The sequence below is a fragment of the Arachis ipaensis genome, chromosome B01 (genome assembly GCF_000816755.2).
Source record: "Arachis ipaensis cultivar K30076 chromosome B01, Araip1.1, whole genome shotgun sequence".
NCBI lineage: Eukaryota > Viridiplantae > Streptophyta > Magnoliopsida > Fabales > Fabaceae > Arachis > Arachis ipaensis.
The window spans coordinates 108814002-108840494 of NC_029785.2; positions in this window are offsets into that span (position 1 = coordinate 108814002).

Consider the following 26493-nt stretch of genomic DNA (forward strand, 5'->3'; position numbering starts at 1 on the left):
TGGCCAAGAAGAAGGTGATCCCTGAGGTCCCTTTTAAACTCAAAAGAAATGAGTATCCGGAGATCTGACATGAAATTCAAAGAAGAGGTTGGGAAGTTCTAACAAATCCTATCCAACAAGTCGGCATCCTAATGGTTCAAGAGTTCTATGCTAATGCATGGATCACCAAGAACCATGATCAAAGTAAGAACCCGGATCTAACGAACTACGTTACAATAGTTCGGGGGAAATACTTAGATTTTAGTCCGGAGAATGTGAGGTTGGCGTTTAACTTGCCCATGATGCAAGGTGATGAATGCCCCTACACTAGAAGGGTCAACTTTAATCAAAGGTTGGACCAAGTCCTTATGGACATATGTGTGGAAGGAGCTCAATGGAAGATTGACTCCAAAGGCAAGCCGGTTCAACTAAGAAGATTGGACCTCAAGCCTGTGGCTAGAGGATGGTTGGAGTTCATTCAATGCTCAATCATTCCCACTAGCAACCGATCTGAAGTTACTGTGGATCGGGCCATCATGATTCATAGCATCATGATTGGAGAGGAAATAGAAGTTCATGAAGTCATCTCTAATGAACTCTACAAAATAGCCGAAAAGTCATCCCCCATGGCAAGGCTAGCTTTTCCTCATCTTATCTGCCATCTATGTTACTCAGCTGGAGCTTTCATATAAGGAGACATTCCTTAGGTTCATGATCATGTGGAGTCACAAAATAAATAGAAAAATTAAAAACAGAATCAAAAACAGCAGAAGAAAAATCACACCCTGGAGGAAGCATCTGCCTGGCGTTCAACGCCAGAACAGAGCATGGTTCTGGCGCTGAATGCCCAAAATGGGCAGCATCCTGGCGCTGAACGCCCAGAACAAGCATGGTTCTGGCGTTCAACGCCAGAAATGGCAGTAAATGGGCGTTGAACGCCCAAAATGGGCACCAACCTGGCGCTGAACGCCCAGAGTTGCGTGCAAGGGCATTCTGCATGCCTAATTTGGTGCAAGGGTGTAAATCCTTGAACACCTCAGGATCTGTGGACCCCACAGGATCATCTCAGGATCTGTGGACCCCACAGGATCCCTATCTCTCTTCCCCATTACTTCTTCACACAATCCCATAAACACTCTTCTCCAAAACCCTTCACCAATCACCTCAATCTCTCTTCCCCATCACTTCTTCACCACTCACATCCATCCACTCTTCCCCATAAACCTACCTCATAAACTCTACCTACCTTCAAAATTCAAAACCAATTTCCCACCCAAACCCACCCTAAATGGCCGAACCTTGCCAACATGGGACAATTAAGGGTGGAACATCAAGAGCACTCCATCATGCTCCATGAAATAAGAGAAGATCAAAAAGCAATGGGGGAGGAGCAACAAAGACAAGGAAGAGACATAGAAGAGCTCAAGGACATCATTGGTTTCTCAAGAAGGAAACGCCACCATCACTAAGGTGGATTCATTCCTTGTTCTTATTTCTTCTATTTTTCGTTTTCTATGTTATGTGCTTATCTATGTTTGTGTCTTCATTACATGATCATTAGTAGTTAGTAACTTTGTCTTAAAGTTATGAATGTCTTATGAATCCATCACCTCTCTTAAATGAAAAATATTTTAATTCAAAAGAACAAGAAGTACATGAGTTTCTGTTTCATTGATAGTTTGGAATTTATAGTATATTCTCTTCTTTTTATCCTATTTGATTTTCAGTTGCTTGAGGACAAGCAACAATTTAAGTTTGGTGTTGTGATGAGCGAATAATTTATACGTTTTTTGGCATTATGTTTAGTATGTTTTTAGTAGGATCTAGTTACTTTTAGGGATGTTTTCATTAGCTTTTATGTTAAATTCACATTTCTGGACTTTACTATGAGTTTGTGTGTTTTTCTGTGATTTCAGGTATTTTCTGGCTGAAATTGAGGGACTTGAGCAAAAATCAGATTCAAAGGTTGAAGAAGGACTGCTGATGCTGTTGGATTCTGACCTCCCTGCACTCAAAGTAGATTTTCTGGAGCTACAGAACTTGAAATGGTGCGCTTCCAATTGCGTTGGAAAGTAGACATCCAGGTCTTTCTAGCAATATATAATAGTCCATACTTTGGTCAAGAATAGACGACGCAAACTGGCGTTTAACGCCAGCTCTCTGCCCAATTCTGACGTCCAGCGCCAGAAAAGGATCCAAAACCAGAGTTGAACGCCCAAACTGGCACCAAAACTGGCGTTCAACTCCAGGAATGACCTTTACACGTGTAACACTCAAGCTCTGCCCAAGCACACACCAAGTGGGCCCCGGAAGTGGATTTATGCATCAATTACTTATTTCTGTAAACCCTAGTGACTAGTTTATTATAAATAGGACCTTTTACTATTGTATTAGACATCCGGGATTGTATTTTGATCCTGTGATCTCGTTTTGGGGGCTGGCCATTCGGCCATGCCTGGACCTTTCACTTATGTATTTTTAACGGTAGAGTTTCTACACTCCAGAGATTAAGGTGTAGCAATGAATTACATAAGTATTTCTATCCTTTATTATTTATCTTTTAATTATCTAATCCAATCACATTTAACCCTACCTGACTGAGATTTGCAAGGTGACCATAGCTTGCTTCATACCAACAATCTCTGTGGGATTCGACCCTTACTCACGTAAGGTATTACTTGGACGACCCAGTGCACTTTCTGGTTAGTTGTGCGAAGTTGTGAACCATGGTATTGGCATCATGTTTTTGGCGCCATTACCAGGGAAAGAAAGAGTGATGAATTTTACATAATCAAAGTGTAATCACAATTTCTGCGCACCATTGTCACAATAACAAACCCCTAATAAAATTAATAACCGAAGTATTTAAACCTCGGATCATCTCTCAAGAAATTGCAGGGAAGTATGATTTATTATTGGTTATGGAGAAAGGTATATTTATGGGTTTTTGAAAGGTTGAACAGGGAAATTAAATAGCAGGAAAGTACATTAATAACTTGAAAAGCTCTTGGCAAGATATAAGAACTGGAAATCCCATCCTAGTTATCCTTATCAGGTGTGATGAGAATTGTTTATTGCTCCCACTTAGTTAACCCTTACTAAATAAAGGAAAGTCAAGTAGACTAATCAACTTGATTCCTCAAGTCCTAGTCAACTCCTTTGGAAAGACTAGCTTTAGAGGGATCCAAATCAATCAGCAATTTCCAATTTTCAATCAACAACTGAGTTTGACAACTCAAGTGTCACCAATTACTTATCCAAAGCCAAAAGGGAAGAAAATCTACTTGAATAAAAATACCTTGACCTGGAAAGGATTAATTGGAAGCATCAATAACATAAATTAAAGAAAGCAATCATAAATCTGAAATACCTCAAATTATATTAAATAAAGATATCAATTCTAACATAGGAAAGTTCATAAATCAAATTGGGAAAGTAAATAAACTAAGTGATAAAGTAAATAAAAGTAGAAGAGAAATTAAATTAAAGGAACATTGAACCTGGTATGAAGAAATAACCATAAACTAAGAGAAATCCTAATTCTAAAACTTAAGAGAGAGGAGAGAACCTCTCTCTCTAGAAAATTGCATCTAAAACCTCCAAATTGTGAATAATCAATTGTTCTCTTTGATTTCTTCATTCTCCAGCCTCTGTTCTGTGTTTCTGGGCTTGGATTTGGGCAAAAAAAGGCCCAGAAATCGCTGGGGGCGACTTCTGCAATTTTTTGCACGTGGCGTCCGTCACGCGTGCGCGTCATTTGGAGATTTTCCTTGTCATGCGTACGCGTTAGTCACGCGTACGCGTCGCTCGTGTTTTACGCTAGGCACGCGTCCACGTTGTCCATGCATGCGCGTCGCTGCCATTTTCTTCAAAACTCCATTTTGTGCGTTTCTTCCATTTTTGCATGTTTCCTTTCTGTTCTATAAGTCATTTCTGCCCTATGAAACCTGAAATTACTTAACACATAGATCACGGCATCGAATGGTGATAAAGGATAATTAAAATTAATATTTTTAAGGCATAGGAAACATGTTTTCACATATATCATAGAATAAGGAAGGAATTGTAAAACCATGTAATTCTTATGAATAAGTGGGTGAAGAATTGATAAAAACACTCAATTGAGCACAAGATAAATCATAAAATAATGGTTTATCAACCTCCCCATAGTTAAACAATAACATGTCCTCATGCTAATTTCAAGAGAAAAGAGTGAAGGTAGAATGATGGAATCTTATGCAATGCAATATATTCTAAATGCAAGCTACCTAAATGAATCATGAAATTCTAATACTATCCACTTATATATATATAAAGCTTACATATGGTTAAATTGAGTTAAATTCTTCAAGGAAACATATATGCACAGCCAAGGCTAAATTATGTTAAAACACATTCACAATTGAGTTGAGTTAATCAAAAGGTTTCACAAACTTGCAAGACAATCAATAATTAAATATGGATATATGGAAATGAGCTATTGAACCCTCATTGGATTTGTGTATACACTATAGTCACTCGGTGTTTGGGGTTAATCACTCTATTCTTCTCTAGTCATGCTTTCTAAAACTTTGTTCTTCATCTAACCAATCAACAAATATTCAATGTATACATGCAAACATCATGAGGTCTTTTCAAGGTTGTAATGGGGCTAAGGCAAAGGTGAGGATATATATATATATATGGCTAAGTGAGCTATAAATTGAATCATTGATTAGTCTAAAATCTCACCTAGCATATACATACTCTATAAAATTTTAATATTATGCCTAGCTTCCTATGATTTTCCCACTTTCTTGTCACATACTCATGCATCAAATTATTTTTAATTTTATCATATGTGCATTGGTCTTTTTACTAAACTTATTAGTAGGGTAATTTTGTCCCCTTATTTATTTATTTACTTAAAAAGTTTTTTTTTTGTTTTTTAAAGCAAACATAACATTATCAATGCACATGGATTCTTTTAATTATTTAAGTTTCACATGAGCATGCTCCCAAATTCTGATTATTTTATCCATTTAATCCATTCCTATCAACCCATATTCCCACAATTCCTATACTTAATTGTTACACAATCTCTATCTTAAGCTAACCAAAGATTCAATTTGGGATATTTGATTTGTTTTTCTACTTAAGGCTAGTGATGTGGTTATAGAACAGAAGGGGGTTTAAAAAGTTCAAGGGGGCTAACAAGGGTGACATAAAAGGGTAGGTTTATTTGGGGATAAGTGAGCAAAGAACAAGTAATGGCCTCAATCATGTGCAAGAATGTAAATACATTGAATATTGGACATATAGAATGAAACAAAGTAAAGTCTGCAATTATAGTGAAGAAGGGAGAAACACACAGGAAGGAAAACTATGGTTAAATAATGTAACCATGCAATTAAGCTCAAAAACTCACGGGTTGTGTGTTCTTTAGCTCAAAAACCATATATCAGTTATGTATATCATGCAAGTAGGAATTAAGAGTTTCCATTCAACTCAATGTGAATCTTTGAGTGGCTCATATAAAAATAAGTGTATTCTTTGAAAAATGTTGTCAATTTACCAATATTTATTGCTATATATATATAGTGGGTGGATTATTGTGATTCTGAAAAACTAAAATTTTTAGTTTACTCTTTTATTTTCAATTAAACCAAATTCTCACATGCTAAAAGGGTAAACTAAACAAAATAATCCATATGTTTCTATATCACAACTAAATAAGCTTAAGAGTGCAAATTAAGCTAAATATCTAAGATATATATATATACACAGCCCAAAATGCAAAATATAATAAAGTCGAAATAAACAGAAATATAGCAAAAGAAAATGTGCAAGTACTGAAAGGACAATAAGATAAAATAAAATAAAATACAGAAAAGGAAATAAAACAGGATAAAGAGTCTGAAAGTTGTTCACCAAAATAAAGTTCGCCGGAGATGGCGACCTCCCCAAACTTATATAATAGCATCGTCCTCGATGCTCAATCAGGCTGGGTGTGAAGAAGTGGCATCTCCGGAAGGATGCTCTGCTGGTGTCTCTATGGTGGCCTGAGGTGCTGTAGTATGTGTGAGTGTCTGGGGATCTGCCTGCCGAAGCAGGGGCTCTGTCTGTAAAAAGGACATGTGGATCGGCTGGCTGTATCTGCTGGGGCTCCTCATGGTGTGGTGCAGCCTGCTCGGGTCCTGCCTGCTCAGCCTCTGCTCGTGCATCCTCCTTCTGGTCATCCGCCTCCTCCTTAGATGGCTCTGATGGTATGTTAGGCTCGGAGGGGATGTCATCGTAGCCTGATCGGATCATCAACTTCAATGCTCATAGCGTCGCTTGCTGTGACTCTCTAACTGCTCATATCGCCGCTGGTTGCGGCGCTCCATCTGGTCTAGCCGCTCAAAGAGGCAGTGCACTAAGTGGTAAATAGGCTGGGAGGCAGGTGGGGGTGCTGTGGGTGTAGGTGGTGCAGTAGGTGCTGAAGGAGCATTAGAGAATGTGGCTGCATCAGCGGAGGCAGTGAGAAAGGGTGGTCTGTAGCTCTGAGCTATGAACTTTCTGCCATGTGGGATGATCTTCTTGCAACCGGCGGCTGGTGGCTTCTCATCCGCAAGCTCCCAGGATACCTCAGCTCGGTGGCCCAGCTGAGTAATCAAATAGGGGAAGGGCAGAGTGCCTCAGACGTGGATCCTGGACATGGAATACCGGATAAATCTGGGAAGGTACAGGTCTTTGCCCTCCATCACGCACCAGATAAGAGTAATCATGGCAGCTGGCACCTCAGTCTCGTGAGTGCTTGGCATCACATAATTGCTTAGGATTTGTTGCCATAGCCGAGCTTCATAGTTCAAGTAATTGATCTTGATGCCTTTAGGGTGCACTATTGACTTTTCCATAACCCATGGGACAGCAGGATCAAGAGCTATAGTGCGCTTCATTGCTTCCCAATCAAAACGTATAAACCTCATATCCTCTTCAGCCTTTTGGTAACCATCTGGTTCATCTGACTCAGGATGGAGTTAGAGGATATCTTCAATTGCCTCCTCAGTAACTAGAATCTGTTTGCCTTTGAGCTACACTGCATCCAGGGTCATTTTAAAATAGTTGCAATAAAATTTCCTGACCCAGGATGAATTTACCTCACTCAAGTTCCTTTCCAGAAAGAATCAACCTCTCTGTTTGATTTGGTCTGTGGTGTACTGTAGTAATTCGGCTGGGATTTGGAGGGTCTTTTCTAGATATAGGTTCCTTGAAGTTGCAAAGACTGGATACTTCAGTTCACAATATCGGTTTGTAAACTTAACTGGGTCGGTTGCAGGCACTAACTGATCAGCTTTTTCCTGCGAAGTAAAATTCTTCTCCCGCCAGGAATCATCATGCAGTATATCCAGGATAGCCATAGAGGACTTTCCTCTTTTCCTTTTGCCAGTGCTTGCTTTAGCTTTTCCTTTGCCTTTTGGTCAGACATTCTAAAAAGACAGAGGGTCCAGGATACAGTTTAATAAACTAAAGCAGGAAAACAGGTAAGCAAATAGTATTTTTGCAATATAAGCATAAATGGGCAAAAGAGGAATAAAATAGCAATATAAGCATGAAGTGAGTTAGATAGATGTAGAATTTTGGACTGTAGGCAAGCTAAAAGTCAAAGAATTGAAATAAAAATCACAATCCAAGATCTATGATGTGCGAAATGCTTGTTTATTAGGAGCAACAATAATCATGCCTTGAAATGGGTTGAAAGTAGTTAGTTGAAAACTAAGAGAGAAGTTAGAAGGTTAATGCAGTTAAGAGTTAAAAAGTGAAGTTAAAGTGAGTGGCATGGTATTGTAGTTCCTGATTAACAAAAATTGCACAAATTTGAAGAACCAGCAAATTACATTCAAGCAGAGAATGCAGATTAATGATGATAAAAAGAAGTGCAAAATGAATAAAATCATCAATAATGCGATTTAACTAAGAAGGGAACTAGAATGAGTAGGAATGCTAGCCCATTCGTCCATGAATTGGCTTGGTTGAAACCAATTAGTGCAGAATTCAAAAGTACTAAAGCCAATTTATAAATGGGAGTTGGGTGAAACAATTTGCAGAAAAATCGGACAGCATTTCGGCTGAAAATTGGACGTTCCCGGGTAATAAACAGTAGCAGAAATTCAGTTCATATGACATTAAAGTAGTGTATAAAAGAGTAGCAAATAGCAAGTCACATGAATTTAGAAAAAAAGAATTCAATCTGCAGCAAGAATTGCAATTTAAATGGAATAATATCAAAACAACATTAAACAGTAATGAACAGCATATGAGCGCCATCAACAGCACAACAATTTCAAAATTGCGAAATAGATAAAGCACATAGCAAGAACGGCACAATTATCAGACCTAAATCCACTAACCACATCTTAGCTACCTAACTATCTAAAATCCACTACGAACATGCATCTCTAACTATCCTAATTTGAACAGAATCAAAAAATATGTAAACTAACTAATTGGAACGGGAAAGGAATCGGAGTGCAGTGGAACCTGGTGTGCGTAGTGACAGAAATTGAACGAAGAGATAGGGTGGTGGTGTGGTAGTGCTGTTGGGGGGGCACGGTGGCTCTGCGTGGGAGGTGGGAGGGAGAAGAGAGAGATAGAGGTGGAACGTTGGGAAGGGGGGAAAAAGGTGACGCTGGGGTTAGGGTTTCCGCGTTGGGGGGTTAAGTGATTTCAAATCCATGCGAACGCGTGGTTCACGAGACAGCTTGGATAAGGCAAAAGTGCAACGACGCGAAGGCGTCATTGACGTGAACGCGTGAATAGGGGATAATGAAAATGACGCGTACACGTGAAACACACGTACACGTCGACTAGAATTGTGCTAAACGCACAATTCCAGCGTCGTTTTGGCGCAACTCTCTGTTTCAATTAGGGGGCAAAATTTTCACGCGACGCGTATGCGTCGCCCACGCTTACGCGTGGTGTGTGTAAATGAAAATGACGCGTACGCTCGTTGACACGTACGCGTGGCCCAAATTATGCCTAATGCATACCAGCTGCACGATTCCAGCCCAACTTTCTAGGCGTTGGATGGCGACGTCGATTTGAAATCGACGCCCACGCGTGGTCCATGCGCACGCGTGGTGTGATTTTTTTTTAGAGAATATGCAGAATACAGATGCTAATGCGAATGTTATGAATGATTCCAGAGAAAATAAAATAAAATAAAATAAAACTAAAAACAAACAACACGAAATAAAATTAAAATTGAAAAAAGAATGATCATACCGTGGTGGGTGTTCTCCCACCTAGCACTTTTAGTTAAAGTCCTTAAGTTGGACATTTGTTGAACTCCTTGTTATAGTGGCTTGTGCTTGAACTCATCCAGAAATCTCCACCAACATTTGCAATTCCAATAGCCTCCGGGGTCCATACTAGGCACGTAAAGCCTTTGAGCAAGTTAAAGCAGGTTTTCAAGCTCCAGGAGTATTGATTGTCAGGATAAATTTCAGGATCCCAAACCTTGCTTTTGTACCCGTCTTTACTTCTATCTTCATTATTCCAACCGGGCGGTACACAACCTGAATTTCCACTGAGATACCCAAACTTCTTCCGAGATTCATTCAATTGAGCTCTATACCAATCCTTGCACTTCCATTTGGAGCGTGGGACCTTATTGAACCTTACCTGCCAACTTCTATTACTAACCATCTCCCTCTTACTCTTAAAGCCGCAAAGAGCTCTAAGCTGGCCATCTATTTCAAGCAGGCCATATTCAAGTGGGAAAGTAAAGATGAAGGCTAAGGATTTTACCCACTTGAAGTTTGTATTAGGTGATAATGGCCGTGGGAGAGGCGTTTCCAGTGGTTCTTCAAGCTCCACTTCCTTGTACTCCTCTGTGAATTCTTCCATTTCTTGACAAACCTCTTCAATTGTAACCTTGCCTTGATCAAAGTCTTCAATTTCTTCCTTATCACTCAAGTCATAAGTTGGAGGTTGAGAAAAGTCTACCTCCACATCATCCTCATATTCACTCGGGGAAGATTCTTCTAACTCAAAGAGTTCAATTGTGACTGCGAGGTCATCATTAGGAGATCTTAATTTATGATCATCATTACCAAGGAAAATTGCTTCTTGATCTGTTCCGTCCAGTTCTTCATAAGATACATGCTTTGGGGGTTGTGCACTATCCTCCTTAGCATCAGTTGCAAATTTCTTGGCGGGATTCTCTACAATTTTCAATTCCCATAGAAGTTCGGCGTCTCCTAAGTCTTCAACTAATTCTTCTTCTTTGATAATTGCAGCTTCCTCTACTTTTTCCAGTATAAAGTCATGCTCTGTACTGCTAACCGGAGCTTCTAGTATCTCCTTCGTACTGGGGGCTAATCGATTTAGCGGTTGCTCCAATTGACGAAGGGTTGCATGAAATTGGTTCACTGTGTCCTTGAGACGATCCTGTGATTCTTGGTTTAATAGACATGGATATGGTGCATATGGAAGTGGTGGTTCTTGGAAGTAATTGGATTGGATTGGGGTGGATAAGGATTAGGGTCATATGGAGGTGAACGGTTGTGGTTGGCTTGTGAGCATGGTGGTTCAAAGCTATGTTGAGGAGGTGGTTTATAGGCATATGATGGGGCTTGTTGGTAACTACAAGGGGGTCCACCATATCTATCATCTTGGTATGCACCTCGGAATGGCTCTCGACCATAGTAATTAGGTGGAGGTGGTTTGTCACGAGAGGGTCCACCATAACTATTGTCTGGGTATGCATCATAGAATGGTCGTTGTCCCTGGTACTTTGGAAAGTGTTATTACCGAAAGGGTTTATCAGATCTTCGTGGCTCCTTCCATCTGCGATTGTTTCAAACTTGACGCATGTTCCTGTTATAGCATCCATTCCTTTCAACAAAATTAGAACCAAACTCAAAGCGACGGGGGTGAGAGCTCATAGTAGCTAATAAAAATTAAAAACAAAAATAAAAATAAATAAACAAGCAAAATAAAATATTTACAATAACCAATAATAAGGCACACAATTACAGTTCCCCGGCAACGGCGCCATTTTGACGATTAGGTTCTTGCTAGTAAAAAATTTTATAAAAATAATCGCGTTGTAAGTATAGTTTCTAAACCAACAGAGAATCCTTTCGTACAAAAACTTTGGTTGTCATAATAACAAACCCCTAATAAAATTAATAACCGAAGTATTTAAACCTCGGGTCGTCTCTCAAGAAATTGCAGGGAAGTATGATTTATTATTGGTTATGGAGAAAGGTATATTTATGGGTTTTTGAAAGGTTGAACAGGGAAATTAAATAGCAGGAAAGTAAATTAATAACTAGAAAAGCTCTTGGCAAGATATAAGAACTTGAAATCCCATCATAGTTATCCTTATCAGGTATGATGAGAATTATTTATTGCTCCCACTTAGTTAACCCTTACTAAATAAAGAAAAGTCAAGTGGACTAATCAACTTGATTCCTCAAGTCCTAGTCAACTCCTTTGGAAAGACTAGCTTTAGAGGGATCCAAATCAATCAGCAATTTCCAATTTTCAATCAACAGCTGAGTTTGACAACTTAAGTGTCACCAATTACTTATCCAAAGCCAAAAGGAAAGAAAATCTACTCGAATAAAAATGCCTTGACCAGGAGAGGATTAATTGGAAGCATCAATAACATAAATTAAAGAAAGCAATCATAAATCTGAAATACCTCAAATTATATTAAATAAAGATATCAATTCTAACATGGGAAAGTTCATAAATCAAATTGGGAAAGTAAATAAACTAAGTGATAAAGTAAATGAAAGTAGAAGAGAAATTAAATTAAAGGAACATTGAACCTGGTATGAAGAAATAACCATAAACTAAGAGAAATCCTAATTCTAAAACCTAAGAGAGAGGAGAGAACCTCTCTCTCTCTCTAGAAAACTACATCTAAAACCTCCAAATTGTGAATAATCAATTTTTCTCTTTGATTTCTTCATTCTCCAGCCTCTATTCTGTGTTTCTGGGCTTGGATTTGGGCCGAAAAAGGGCCCAGAAATTGCTGGGGCAACTTCTGCAATTTTTTGCACGTGGCGTCCGTCACGCGTGCGCATGGGTCACGCGTACGCGTCATTTGTAGATTTTCCTTGCCACGCGTACGCGTCGCTCGTGTTTTATGTTAGGCACACGTCCGCGTCGTCCATGCGTGCATGTTGCTTCCGTTTTCTTCAAAACTCCATTTTGTGCATTCCTTCTATTTTTGCGTGTTTTCTTTCTGTCTTCTAAGCCATTTCTGCCCTATAAAGCCTGAAATTACTTAACACACAGATCACGGCATCGAATGGTGATAAAGGATAATTAAAATTAATATTTTTAAGACATAGGAAACATGTTTTCACATATATCATAGATAAGGAAGGAATTGTAAAACCATGCAATTCTTATGAATAAGTGGGTGAAGAGTTGATAAAAACACTCAATTGAGCACAAGATAAATCATAAAATAGTGGTTTATCATAGCCTTTGAAAACTTCTAAGGAAGAGGATAAGCCTCATAAACTCGAGCTCAAGCCATTACCATCCTCCTTGAAATATGCATTTCTTGGAGATGGGGATACTTATCCTGTGATTATAAGCTCTGCCTTAGAACCACAGGAAGAAAAAGCACTAATCCAAGTGCTAAAAACACATAAGACAGTTCTTGGGTGGACAATAAGTGGCCTTATGGGCATTAGCTCAACCCGATGCATGCACAAGATCCTGCTGGAAGATGACGCCAAACCAGTGGTCCAACCACAAAAGCGACTAAATCCAGCCATGAAGAAAGTGGTGCAGAAGGAAGTCACAAAATTATGGGAGGCTGGGATTATTTATCCCATTTCTGACAGCCCGTGGGTGAGCCCTGTCTAAGTTGTTCCCAAGAAAGGAGGCATGACAGTGGTTCATAATGAAAAGAATGAACTGATTCTCACAAGAACAGTTACAGGGTGGCGTATGTGCATTGACTACAGGAGGCTCAATAACGCCACCAGAAAGGATCATTTTCCTTTACCTTTTATAGACCAAATGCTGGAGAGACTAGCAGGTCATACATTCTACTGCTTTTTGGATGGCTATTCAGTGTACAATCAAATTGTAGTAGATCCTCAAGACCAAGAAAAGATAGCATTTACATGCCCATATGGCGTGTTTGCTTATAGGCGGATGCCATTTGGCCTGTGCAATGCACCTGCCACCTTTCAGAGGTGTATGCTCTCCATCTTCTCTGATATGGTGGAGAAGTTCCTTGAAGTGTTCATTGATGACTTCTCCATCTTTGGAGACTCATTTGACTCCTGCCTTGACCATCTGGTCCTAGTTCTCAAACGATGCTAAGAGACAAACCTGGTTTTAAACTGGGAGAAATGCCACTTCATGGTGACTGAAGGGATTGTTCTTGGGCATTGGATTTCGAACAAGGGAATAGAAGTGGATCAAGCTAAGGTGGAGGTAATTGAGCAATTACCTCCACCACTAATTTCAAAGGAATTAGAAGTTTCCTGGGACGTGCATGATTCTACAGGAGGTTTATAAAGGATTTTTCTAAAATTGTAAAACTCCTGTGCAACTTACTAACTACCGACACTCCATTTGTCTTTGACCAAGAGTGTCACAGGCCTTTGAGACTCTAAAGGCTAAGCTTATCACTGCGCCTATCATCTCTGTACCCAACTGGGACTTACCAGTCGAACTGATGTGTGACGCCAGTGACCATGCCATTGGCACAGTTCTGGGGGTAGAGGCATGACAAGCTTTTGCATGTCATTTATTATGCCGGCCGTGTTCTAAATGACGCGTAGAAGAACTACACTACCACAGAGAAAGAATTACTTGCAGTGGTTTATGCCATTGACAAGTTCAGATCCTATCTAATAGGATCCAAGGCCATTATCTACACTGACAATGCTGCTCTTAAATATCTACTCACCAAGCAGGATTCTAAACCCAGGCTGATAAGATGTGTATTACTCCTGCAAGAGTTTGATATAGAAATCAGAGACAGAAAATGGTCAGAAAATTAAGTGGCTGACCACTTGTCTCGGATTGAACCAGTAGATGGGACATCTCTCCCCTCTACTGAGGTGTCTGAAACCTTTCTGGATGAGCAACTCTTTGCTATCCAGACGACACCTTGGTTTGCAGACATTGCAAATTACAAGGCAATAAGATTCATCCCCAAGGAATACAGTAGACAGCAAGCCCGAAGACTCATTCATGATGCTAGATAAGAGATGCTCGGATGGGATAATCTGCCGCTGTGTGTCTGAAGAAGAAGTACATAAAATCCTATGGCATTGTCATGGCTCCGATTACGGAGGACACTTTGGAGGTGAGTGAACAGCCACAAAGGTTCTCCAAAGTGGTTTCTACTGGCCCACACTCTTTAAGGATTTCCAAGAGTTTGTCCGTCACTGTGACAGTTGCCAAAGGGCTGGCAATCTCCCTCATGGTCACGACATACCTCAGCAAGGAATCCTAAAGATTGAGCTATTTGATGTATGGGGTATAGACTTCATAGGTCCTTTTCCACCTTCACACTCAAACACCTATATCCTTGTAGCAGTTGATTATGTGTCTAAATTGGTTGAGGCAATCGCATCATGATGCTCGCGGACTATGCCGGTATAGAATCTCTCAGTAAAATCTCGTCGTAAGTATAGTTCCAACCAACAACAATCCGCGAGTCAAATTTAGAAGGAAATTGGTTGTCACAAGTTCAACTCCAATAAAAATAACCGAAGTATTCAAACCTCGGGTCGTCTCACAAGGAATGGGCAAACATGTGCATCAACATTGGTTAGAATTCCGGGGTTGCAAGTCATGGGCAAGAAATTAAACTAAGAATCCTAACAAGCAAGTAATCTTGGAGTGCAAGAAACTAGTTCAAACAACTAAAGCAAGATGTGAGCAATTCCAAACTAAAAAGATAACATCCAATATAATTCTACTCTAAGACTAACCAAATAACTATGACTAAGACAAGCAATTAGGAATTTTGGATTTTCAAATATGAATAATAAAAGTAACTCTTGGCTAGACATGGAAATTGGGGTCACTATCCTTGTCTAATAACCATATCTTGACAATTATGAGGAACCAAACTCATTAAGTCTACTTCTATACTTGAAGTATGTTAAATGGTTAGTCAACATCAACCCATAAGGTCCAACCTAACTACTAATCGACTTAGTAGTAGGCTAGTGTCAATGGCTATCAAATTGACCACTAAGGGCTCCAAAATCATCAAATCCATTAGACCCAATGACTCAAGTTTACCCAATTCCCTTAGCCTAGGCCAAGAGTAAAGAGAACTACTCCATAATCAAAGAAAAAATTTCATCAAACACATGGTAAGCATTAATAAAAGACATATTCAAAGTGCAATTAAATTGAAATTAACAAGTGCCCACTAACAATTATCAACATACAATCACTCACACAACACAATTAATCATGGAATTCATCAATGTAACATTAGCAATTCAAGATTCACAAGATTCATAAAATGGGTATAAAATGGCAATTGACAAGAAATCATAAACTAACACAAGATCTAAACAAAATTATACTAGGAAATTCAAATTAAGCAATTAAAACTAGTAATTAACAAGATCCAATTCAGAATTTAACAAGGGAAGATCAAATTAAAGCTAGATCTAGAGAAAAACAAAGGTTTCTCTCTCTAGAAGAACAAGAACCAAAAACTAGCTAAAAATTGTGTCTAAGTGTCAAATGAATGATCCCCCTTTTTCCCTAGCATCCTTGGATCTTTTCCATGCAGAACCAGCTTGAATTTGGGCCTCTTGAGCCTCGGAAATCACCAGGCACGATTTCCTTTAATGAGGTCACGTGCAGCTTGTCGCGCGTACGCGCCATGCGTGCGTGCGCGCCGATTGCTTTTGTGATCCACGCATGCGCGCCATGTACGCATGCGCGTCGGTGTAGATTTCCTAATCTGCGCAGATGCGTCCATCCTTGCGCACCGCTTCCAGCTGTCCATATCCAGGCGTGCACGCGAGGTGCAGGTGCGCGCCATTCTAGAATTTCCAAAATCCAAATCTTCATGTTCCTTCCTCTTGCGCATGCTTTCTTTCTCTCTTCTAGGCCATCCTTGCCCTATAAATTCTGAAATCACTCAACAGGTACGTCAAGGCATCGAATGGTAATAGAAGAGGATTAAAATATAGCAATTTTAAGGCAAAAGAAGCATGTTTTTCATCAAGAAGCAATATTAGGAAGAGAACACAAAACCATGCAATTTTTGTGAATAAGTGTGAGAAATATTGACAAAACTCCCCAAATTCTACACAATATAAACCACAAAATTAGGGTTTATCAAATCTCCCTACACTTAAACCAAGCATGTCCTCATGCTTAAAGTAAAAAGACCAAAGATCATGGTAAGAAAGGGTTTATGAAATGCAAATTTCCTAAGTGAATGCATGCAACTAATGTAAAATCATCTATCTACTTGGTCAAGGGTAAATCTATCCTCCAAGAACACATATGAGCATACGGGGTGAAAATGATATGTAGTTCATAAATCCTACCAAATTGAACATTACTATGAAGTGCATATAACTTGCTAGATGAACGCTTGTGAAATCCGGGAACAAGGAGTTGAGCATCGAACCCTCACCGGGAGTGTATCCGCTCTATTCGCTTGAGTGTATAGGGTTCGTCACTCAAACTCTTCTAATCATGCTTTCCAAGATTTGTCTTTCATCTAACAATCAACAATTACTTAATGCATGCTTACAAGTATCATGAGGTCTTATTCATGGGTTGTAGGTAAGGATGTATATGGTCAAGTGAGCTTAAAATTTGAATCCTTGATTAACTTAAGATCCCACTAGACATATAGAACAACCTATACAACTATAATACAATACCTAACTACCCATGGGTTTCACTTTTTGCATACTCATGCATTCTTTTCAATTCACATCCTATATGCATTGTTATTATTACTTTGTCTTAGGGCATTTTTGTCCCCTTTCATTGCTTTCTCTTTTTTTTTCATATTTTTGTTTTTTTTATATTTTTTTCTATTTCTTTTTTTTTTACATTCTCATATATACACATACAAATTTTTTTTTCTTTTTTGTCCCCTTTTTTTTTCTTTTTGGTCCCCTTTTTTTTTTCATGGAGTTTCATGTATAAAAGTTTCAATGCATATGGCTCAATCATTCAATACATGAGTATGTTTCCACTTCTCAAAATTTCTAATTACAATTACAATACACCTCTTTACATCTACCCAAGTTCCCAAATACACTCTCCCTTTTGAATGATACACACCTCCACTTACCTAAGCTAATCAAGGATCCAAATCCAGGGACATTCATTGTTTTTCGCTTAGGGTTGTTGATGTGCTCTATTTAAGAACAAAAAGGGTTTAACATGGACTCAAAATTGGTTAGCAATGGTAGATAAAAGGGTTAAAGCCGTTTGGGAAAAGTGACTATTGAAAGGATGGCCTCAATCATGTAAATGCATTCATACACAAAGTAATGGACATATAGAATCAGACAAAGCAAGGATTACAATCATAGAGAGAGAATAATGCACACAAGAATGGGGAATAGTGGTTAGAAGATATAACTATACAATAGGCTCAAAGCTTACATGCTTGTGTTCTTAGCTCAATCACTATGTTCCAAAATACATTCTTGAAGCAAGTTTTTCGCAAAATTTTTTTTTTCAAAAATTGGTAGGGTACCCCAAAACACAATTTCTTGGGGAAGAAGTCATTATTTTGACCAAGCAACTCTATAGAGACTAACTATCATGCAAGAAATATTTACAAGAAAAACTAACTACACATGCAATGTACTGACTACTAAGCAAAAGATAAATCCATGGGTGTTGAAAGGAAGAGATTGTTACCCATGGAGATCGGTCGAACGACCTCCCCACACTTAGAATTTAGCACGGTCCTCCGTGCTACCAACAATGCGCAAAGGACAGTCGGGACCGGAACCTTCACTATCCCCTCCATCAGAGCTCCCATCACTTGGGTTTGAGGTGGATGTGAATATTTCGGGTTCTTCCATGCTAGGGGTAACACAACGCAGAAGCTTCTTGATGTAAGTGTAGCGGCATTGATTGCACCGCTCATATTTATCAATCTTCCGGTGTAGATCTTCTATCCTTTGATAGGTGGATCTTTGCCGTGGTGGTGGCAATGAGGTGGAAGGAATAGTAGGTGGAAGGGCTATGTCAAGGCTTGGGTTGTTCATAGGAAGCTGTAAGTATTTTCCGCTTGGGACCACATCGCCCTTAGCCGGAATTATAGCGTTCGTGTCCATGGCTTTCCAAGGAACATCCGTAGCAGCAACTAAATTAGATACCAATGTTGGAAATGGCAAATTACCCGGGGCGTGGACTTGACCCATCGCTTGCTTGACAAAAAGCGGAATGTTCACCGGTCTCTCCGTGAGAACACACCAAACAAGCAAGGCGAGATCCACCGTGAAGGATGACTTATGAGTGCTAGGTAGCACATAGTGGGATAGGATCTGGGCCCAAGTTCTAGCTTCTACAGTGAGGAAACGTGCGTCAATGCACTTGGGCCTCATCCGGAGTCGACCATGGGTCCAAAATGTGTCTGGTTCAGCAATGACTCGGAGGATCAAGTCCCAATCAAACCCAAACGCTTCTCGCTGACGTAAGACCTCTTGGTAGCCATCCATGTCACTTGGTACTGGTAAGACATTAAGCTCTTGCTGAATAGCCTCTTCTGAAACTGAGACTTGCTTCCGATGCACGTATACCGATTGAAGAGAGGGAAGATGGTAGTTAGTGTAGAATTCTACCACCCATGAGAGGTTGACCTCTTGTGGTTTTCTTAGAAGAAACTCCCATCCTTGCCATTCAATGCGGGGTAGAATACAAGGAGTAACCTTGTCCGGTGGAGCGAGTAGATGTTCAGCATGATAGTTCCTCTCAACCATGGCGGGGAACACATGTTCACAAAAGCGGTTGGGGAATCTTGAAGAATTCTTTGCCGGTTTGCTCTTCTCGTTTTCATCAATAGGAGCGAGTGCTTTCGCCTTCTTAGGTAAGGGTTTGGCTCCCAATGAAGAGTGTGCCTTAGAGTTTGACTTTTGGGGTGCCCTCTTTGCGGCCGGTTTCCTTGAAGCTTTCTACTTGCCTTTTTTGGTGGCCATCCTGAAAAAGGAAAGGGAAAAAGGAAAGCATTAAACCCAAAGAATCATCTCAACAAAAGTATACAAGTGAGAAGTAGTGCCCAAAAGAAATGTGTCACAAAATGATCATAGAGGCATGGGTCACAACACTTGGCATGGGATGCAAGAGGAAGTAAAGCATGCAATAAGGCATGAGAAGAATAATCTCAAGCATCCATAACAAAGAGCAAGTCAATTTCAATGAGTATCTAATTAGCAAGCATAAAGCAAAGTGGACTCAATGCACTTAGAAGAGGGCAAGTGAATGAGGAGGAAGCACCAAATTGAAGATACATGATTAAAGTAAACCAAAATGGCATTTGTGCATTTCCTCGAACACTTGGTGTGCAATTATCAAGCAATGAGCAATTATGAGATACTCAAGCAATTAGAAGCCCAAAACGAAATATCAATCATCACATAACATCACTTTTGGACAAAGATAAAGAAAGACAATCAAGAAGATCTATTAAAGCAATTCAAAACTCAATTTCAACATCCATGGAAAAGCAAGAAAAAGGAAAAGTAAACAAAGAAAAGTAAGTAGTACAGTCATGCAATTAAAAGAGAAAATAAGTGAATCAACAAGAAACATCTAACTAGAGAAAGAAATTATGCAAAGAAAGTAATAGATGAGATGTAGAAGAAGTAGAACCTTAAGAAGTGTAAAAGAATTGAGATGGAATTTTTTCTCGTGAAAATGAGAAAGAGATAGAAGAGATGTAGTGCCACCGGAAGTGGCGGTGGTCGTCGGTGAGTAGCCGGAGACGGTGGTGGTGGATTGTGGAAGAAGAAGAAAGAAACAAGAAAGAAGGTGGGAGGGGGATAGAAGTAGGGCGCCCAGCTTTAAAACTAGTTCATGCGAGCGGCGCGCGCGCACGCTGCGCTAGCGCGTCGGTGAAGGTGGAGCGAGGGATGCGTACGCATCAAGGGCACGTCCGCGTGAATACAGTTGGGCCCCTGGCACAGAGTTGGCATAAAGCAGGCCTAAGTCTCGGGTTATTTGTACCAGAGCGGCATGCAGCACAGGCGGTGCGGACGCGCACAGTGCGCAGACGCGTGCTTGATCAAATTGGCGACCGGCGCGGACGTGTCGGTGCGGGCACAGACTAGGCACAAGTATAGCACAACTCTCTGGTTTTTGTACCAGGGAGTTTATATTGCACCATCGGCGCGCGCGAGCACAGTGCGCTTGCGCGTCGATGGCCCATTTGCAAGGGGCGCGCAGGTGGCATGTACGCTGGCGCGTGGGTGTCTGGCACGAAATGGGCAGAAAGTGGGCATGACTCGGGTTTTTGGCCCAGGAGTAAGAAATGCACCACCGGCGCGTGCGCGCGCAGTGCGCTCACGCGCGAATGCTCTTTTTCCTTGCTTCTTTTTTTTTCTTAAACAACATAGAAAAGGCTATTCTAACACATTCTTGACAGGTGTTTAAGCTAGTAGTCAAGAGAACACTCTCAAATTTATGCACTATTCAAAACATAGCATTCTCTCTACTTCAACAATTTATCCATACCAAAATGAGGAAATCTATATGAACATCCTAATTATCCAACAAGATCAACAAAGCTAGAATTCCTATGCAATCAACAATATCAAGAAGTCACAAAATATACAAAAAATCTAGAGCTAAAAGCAAGAAGGTATACACAAGAAAGATCTTACCACGATGGGGTGCCTCCTACCAAGAACTTTCTTTAACGTCCTTAAGTTGGACGGTCAGTCGCTCAAGCTTCTCCTCCTTTAGGTGCATCCATTATTAGGAACACCTCTAGCTCTTTTGGGAGCTTGTAGCCATGGTACTTCTTCACTCTATGTCCATTCACCTTGAAAGTTGCCTCACTTTTAGGATCAAACAACTCCACCACTCCATAGGGCTTTATCTCCTTCACCTTGAAGGGTCCTTCCCATCTAGAACGGAGCTTGCCAGGCATGAATCGAAGCCTTGAATTGTAGAGGAGAACATTATCGCCTTCATGAAAGTCCTTCTTCCGGATGTGATGGTCATGAAATGCCTTAGTCTTTTCCTTGTAAATCCGAGCATTCTCACATGCTTCGTTCCTCAAACACTCGAGCTCTTCTAGCTGTAATTTTCTGGCCACTCCCGCCTTGGTTAAATCCATGTTGCACTGCTTTACCACCCAATAGGCTCTATACTCAATTTCCACCGGAAAGTGGCATGCCTTACCATAGACGATCCGGAAGGGACTCATCCCCAACGGAGTCTTGTAGGCCGTCCTATACGCCCATAGTGCATCTCCTAACCGGAGGCTCCAATCCTTTCTTTGTGGATTGACCACTTTCTCCAAGATTCTCTTAATCTCCCAGTTGGACACTTTCGCTTGTCCGTTGGTCTGTGGGTGATAAGCAGTGGCAACCTTATGCAATACTCCATAGCACTTGAGCAGTGCCTCTACTTTTCTGTTACAAAAGTGGGTTCCTTGGTGGCTCACGATTGCTCGTGGCGACCCATAACGGCATACAATGTTATTCCTAATAAAAGAAATGACGGTATTGGCGTCATCAAGGCGGGTAGGTATTGCTTCTACCCACTTTGACACGTAGTCAACCGCTAACAGAATATATAGATACCCACTTGAGTTGGGAAACGGTCCCATAAAGTCAATGCCCCATACATCAAATATCTCACAAAACAACATAGGTTGCTGAGGCATCTCATCCCTTTGGGACGTGTTTCCCGACTTCTGACACTGATGGCAAGACACACAGAACCGGTTAGTATCCTTGAATAAGGTTGGCCACCAGAATCCACAATCCATCACCTTTTTAGCCGTCCATTGTGGGCCAAAGTGGCCACCACATTCAGATGAATGGCAAGCTTTAAGAATGGGTTGGATTTCAGATTCTGGGACACATCTTCGAATTACTTGGTCCACTCCCCTCTTTCACAAGTGATGGTCATCCCAAATGTAGTATTTAGAATCACTCCTTAACTTGTCTCTTTGGTGTTTAGAAAAGTTGGGAGGGAAGAGTTTTGCAACCAAGTAGTTCGCCATTGGTGCAAATTAAGGAAAGCTATCCGACACAGCATGCAAACTATCCAATGGGAATGAATCATTGATCGGAAATGGGTCAAATTTTAAATTCTCAAGGCGGCTTAAATGATCCACAACTAAGTTTCGAGACCCACTCCGGTCCCTAATCTCAATGTCGAATTCTTGCAAAGGAAGATCCAACGTATGAGTCTAGGTTTTGACTCATTCTTTGTCAATAAGTACTTTAAAGCTGCATGATCCGTGTATACCACTATCTTGGACCCTAGCAAATAAGATCTGAATTTATCTAAAGCATGAACAATAGCTAGGAGTTCTTTTTTCGTAGTGGTATAGTTGGATTGTGCTGCATCCAATGTTTTAGAAGAGTAAGCAATGACATAAGGGAGTTTATCATCGTGCCGTGCAAGCGCGGCACCTATAGCATGGTTTAACGCATCGCACATTATCTCAAACGGTAGCGTCCAGTTGGGGCCTCGCACAATCGGTGCTGTGGTAAGAACTCTCCTTAGCTCTTCAAATGCTTTTACACATGCACTGTCAAACTCAAAGTCCACATCTTTTTGGAGTAGGCATGACAATGGTAAAGCAATCTTGCTGAAATCTTTAATAAAGCGCCTATAGAATCCTGCATGTCCCAAAAAACGAGCGGACCTCCCTCACAGATGAGGGTTGAGGTAAAGTGGTGATAACATTGACCTTGGCCGGGTCTACAGAAATGCCTTCACTAGATACTACATGTCCTAACACTATACCTTGTCTTACCATAAAGTGACATTTCTCAAAATTCAAGACAAGGTTAGTGTCAACACATCTAGCTAAGACCTTGGCCAAGTTCTCTAAGCAACAATCAAATGAAGTTCCATAAACACTGAAGTCATCCATAAAGACTTCCAGACAATTCTCCATTAGATCAGAAAAGACACTCGTCATACACCGCTGAAAAGTAGCAGGTGCATTACATAGTCCAAATGGCATCCTTTTGTAGGCAAAGGTGCCAAAAGGGCAAGTGAATGTGGTCTTTTCCTGATCCTCAGGAGCAATGTGAATCTGGAAGTAACCAGTGAATCCATCAAGAAAGCAATAATGAGATTTACCCGCCAAACGGTCCAACATATGATCGATAAAGGGCAAAGGGTAGTGGTCCTTCCTTGTAGCGGCGTTCAATCTTCTATAATCGATGCACACTCGCCACGCATTTTGTACTCTCTTGGTGACCACTCCACCATCATGCTTTTTAACCGCAGTGATGCCCGATTTCTTGGGAATAACCTGGACCGGGCTCGCCCATTCACTGTCAGAAAGTGGGTATATGATACCCGCATCGAGTAGCCTAGTGACCTCCTTCTTTACCACATCGAAGATGGTTGGTTTGAGCCTCCTTTGCGGTTGCTTAACCAGCCTAGCTCCCTCTTGGAGAAATATACGATGCATGCACTTGTGAGGATCAATCCCCACAATATCGGCTAGACTCCATCCAATTGCCTTCTTGTGCTTTCTTAGAACATCTAGGAGATTCCCTTCTTCTTCACTAGAAAGCTCACTAGCAATAATGACCGGAAACTTTTGGTTTTCCTCTAAAAAAGCATACTTCAAATGAGATGGAAGAGGCTTCAGTTCACTCTTCCCCTCAAGCTGAGGTTCCTTTTCATCAAACTCACGGAGTTCATTCTCAACAACTTGCTCTTGTTCATCCTCTTGGTCATCCGTCTCTTCAACAATAGGGTAGCATAACTTGTTGTAGTCTTCTTTTCGTACTTCTGCTACCACTTCATCGATTACATCACATCGGAGAACGGAATGCTCTTCGGGAGAGTACTTCATGGCTTCCTCCAAATTGAACTTGATAGTCTTGTCTCCAACCTCAAAAGAATATGTGCCGGTGAAGGCATCTAACTTGAATTTAGAGGTCTTAAGGAAGGGTCTACCAAGTAGAACGGAGGATGAGCTTCTATTTTCTATTGGAGGCATTTCAAGGATGTAAAAGTCAACCAGAAAGACCAAGTCCTTGATCGCCACAAGTACATCTTCTGCTATTTCCATCACCGTGATCATACTTTTATCGGCTAAGGCAAACTTCGCCGTCGACTTCTTTAATGGAGCTAAATTCAACCACACAAAGATAGAAAGCGGCATGATGCTTACGCAAGCTCCTAGGTCACATATACAGCCATGAAAAGTGCGCCCACCAATACAACAAGACACCAAACAAGGTCCAGGGTCAACACATTTCTTTGGAATAGGCTCCATCAAGGAAGAAATTGAACTACCCAAGGATAATGTCTCCAACTCTCCTATCCTATCCTTGTGTGTACACATGTCTTTCAAAAATTTTGCATACTTCGAAATTTGTTGGATAGCATCAAGAAGTGGTATGGTTACCTCAACCTTCTTGAACACTTGAAGCATGTTCAAATCGAATTCCGGAGTCTTCTTTGCTTTCTTCACCATGGAAGGGAATGGGATAGGAATGGACTCATCCACTATAGCTTTTCTCTTGGGTTCCTTAAGGCTTACTCCTTCTTCCTCTTGCCTTTTGTCTACCTCCTCTTCTTCATGCGGAGCTTCAACAACCACTTCTTCCTCATGAATGTCTTCCATGACCCTTGGAGGTATCTCCTCCAATGTAGTTCCTGACCGTAGAGTGATGGAGTTAAGACCGTCCTTGGGGTTTGGTTGGGGTTGGGATGGAAGGTTAGAAGAGCTTGAGGGTTTTTGGTGTTGTTGTTGGGAGAGGGCATGGTCATCTTTGAAAGCATGTTGGTGAGATTGGCCAATTGAGCGTCCAAGGCATCAAATTGAGCCTTATTGCTCTCGTCCCGTTTCTCCATTGCGGCTCTAAGCTCATCAACTTGATTGGTGGAAGATGAAGAGGTTTGGTTGGATTGTTGTCTATGGTGTGGTGCTTGGTATTTGGTGTAGTTATTTTGGTTTTGGTTGGGGTGATTTTGGTTGGCTTAGTGGTTGGTGTTGTTATGGTGGTATTGAGATGAAGATTGGTTGTTGTTGTAATGAGAAGAAGAGTTGTTCCATCTTTGGTTTTGATTGCTCCCTTGTGCATTATCCCTCCACCCTTGATGTTGATTACCACCATGAGGGTAGTTGTTTTGGCCTTGAGAAGGATGGGGTGGACGGTTGTTGTAATTCATATTGGCCACTACAAGGGCATGCTCCTCTTGAATTTGATGGCATTGATCGGTGTAATGTGTGGTGCTAGAGCACAAACCACAAATTCTAGGAGGGCCTTCAAGTTGAGCAACTAGGGGTGGGGCTTGGATGGCTTGGATGGAGTAGTATTTCTTTTGATATTTTTGTATTTGCATGAGGATAGTGGTCATGTCCCCAAGCGCTTTGGTCAAGCTTGCTTCGGAAGGGGACGGTTCTACCACAGCCTTGAGAGGATTACTTCTCACCCTTACATGTTGTGTAGCCTCGACAACATCATTTATCAATTTCCAAGCTTCTCCCTCCGTCTTATTTTTTGAAAGGGAACCACCACTAGAAGCGGTGAGCAATCTTCTATCTTCCACACAAAGACCTCCGGTAAAGTAACTAATGAGCAAGTGAGTGTTCAATCCATAATGTGGACAAGATTCCAATAGCCTCTTGAACCGAGTCCAATACTCATACAAACTCTGTTGGTCTCTTTGCATTATACCCGAGATCTCTTTCCGGACATAATCGGTCTTCTCCGGTGGGAAGAATTTATCTAAAAACTCTCTTCTCAAGAAATCCCAATTAGTCACAATCTCATCCGGTAGCGAATAGAACCATGTCTTTGCTTGTTGGTGCACGAAATTGTGATCATCAACAATGGCGCCAAAGACTTGGAGCTCTCAAACGTGAATCACACTTTGTCACAATTCCGCACAACTAACCAGCAAATGCACTGGGTCGTCCAAGTAATACCTTATGTGAGTAAGGGTCGATCCCACGGAGACTGTCGGCTTGAAGCAAGCTATGGTCATCTTGTAAATCTTAGTCAGGCAGATTCAAATGGTTATGGAGGATTGATAATTAAAAGATGAATAAAATATAAAATAAAGATAGAGATAGAGATACTTATGTAATTCATTGGTAGGAATTTCAGATAAGCGTATAAAGATGCTTTGTTTCTCCTAAACCTCTGCTTTCCTATTGCCTTCTTCCAGTCATTCATACTCCTTTCCATGGCAAGCTTTATGTTGGGCATCATCGTTGTCAATGGCTATTTCCCGTCCTCTCAGTGAAAATATTCTACGCACGCTGTCACCGCACGACTAATCATCTGTCGGTTCTCGATCATGTTGGAATAGGATCCATTGATCCTTTTGCGTCTGTCACAC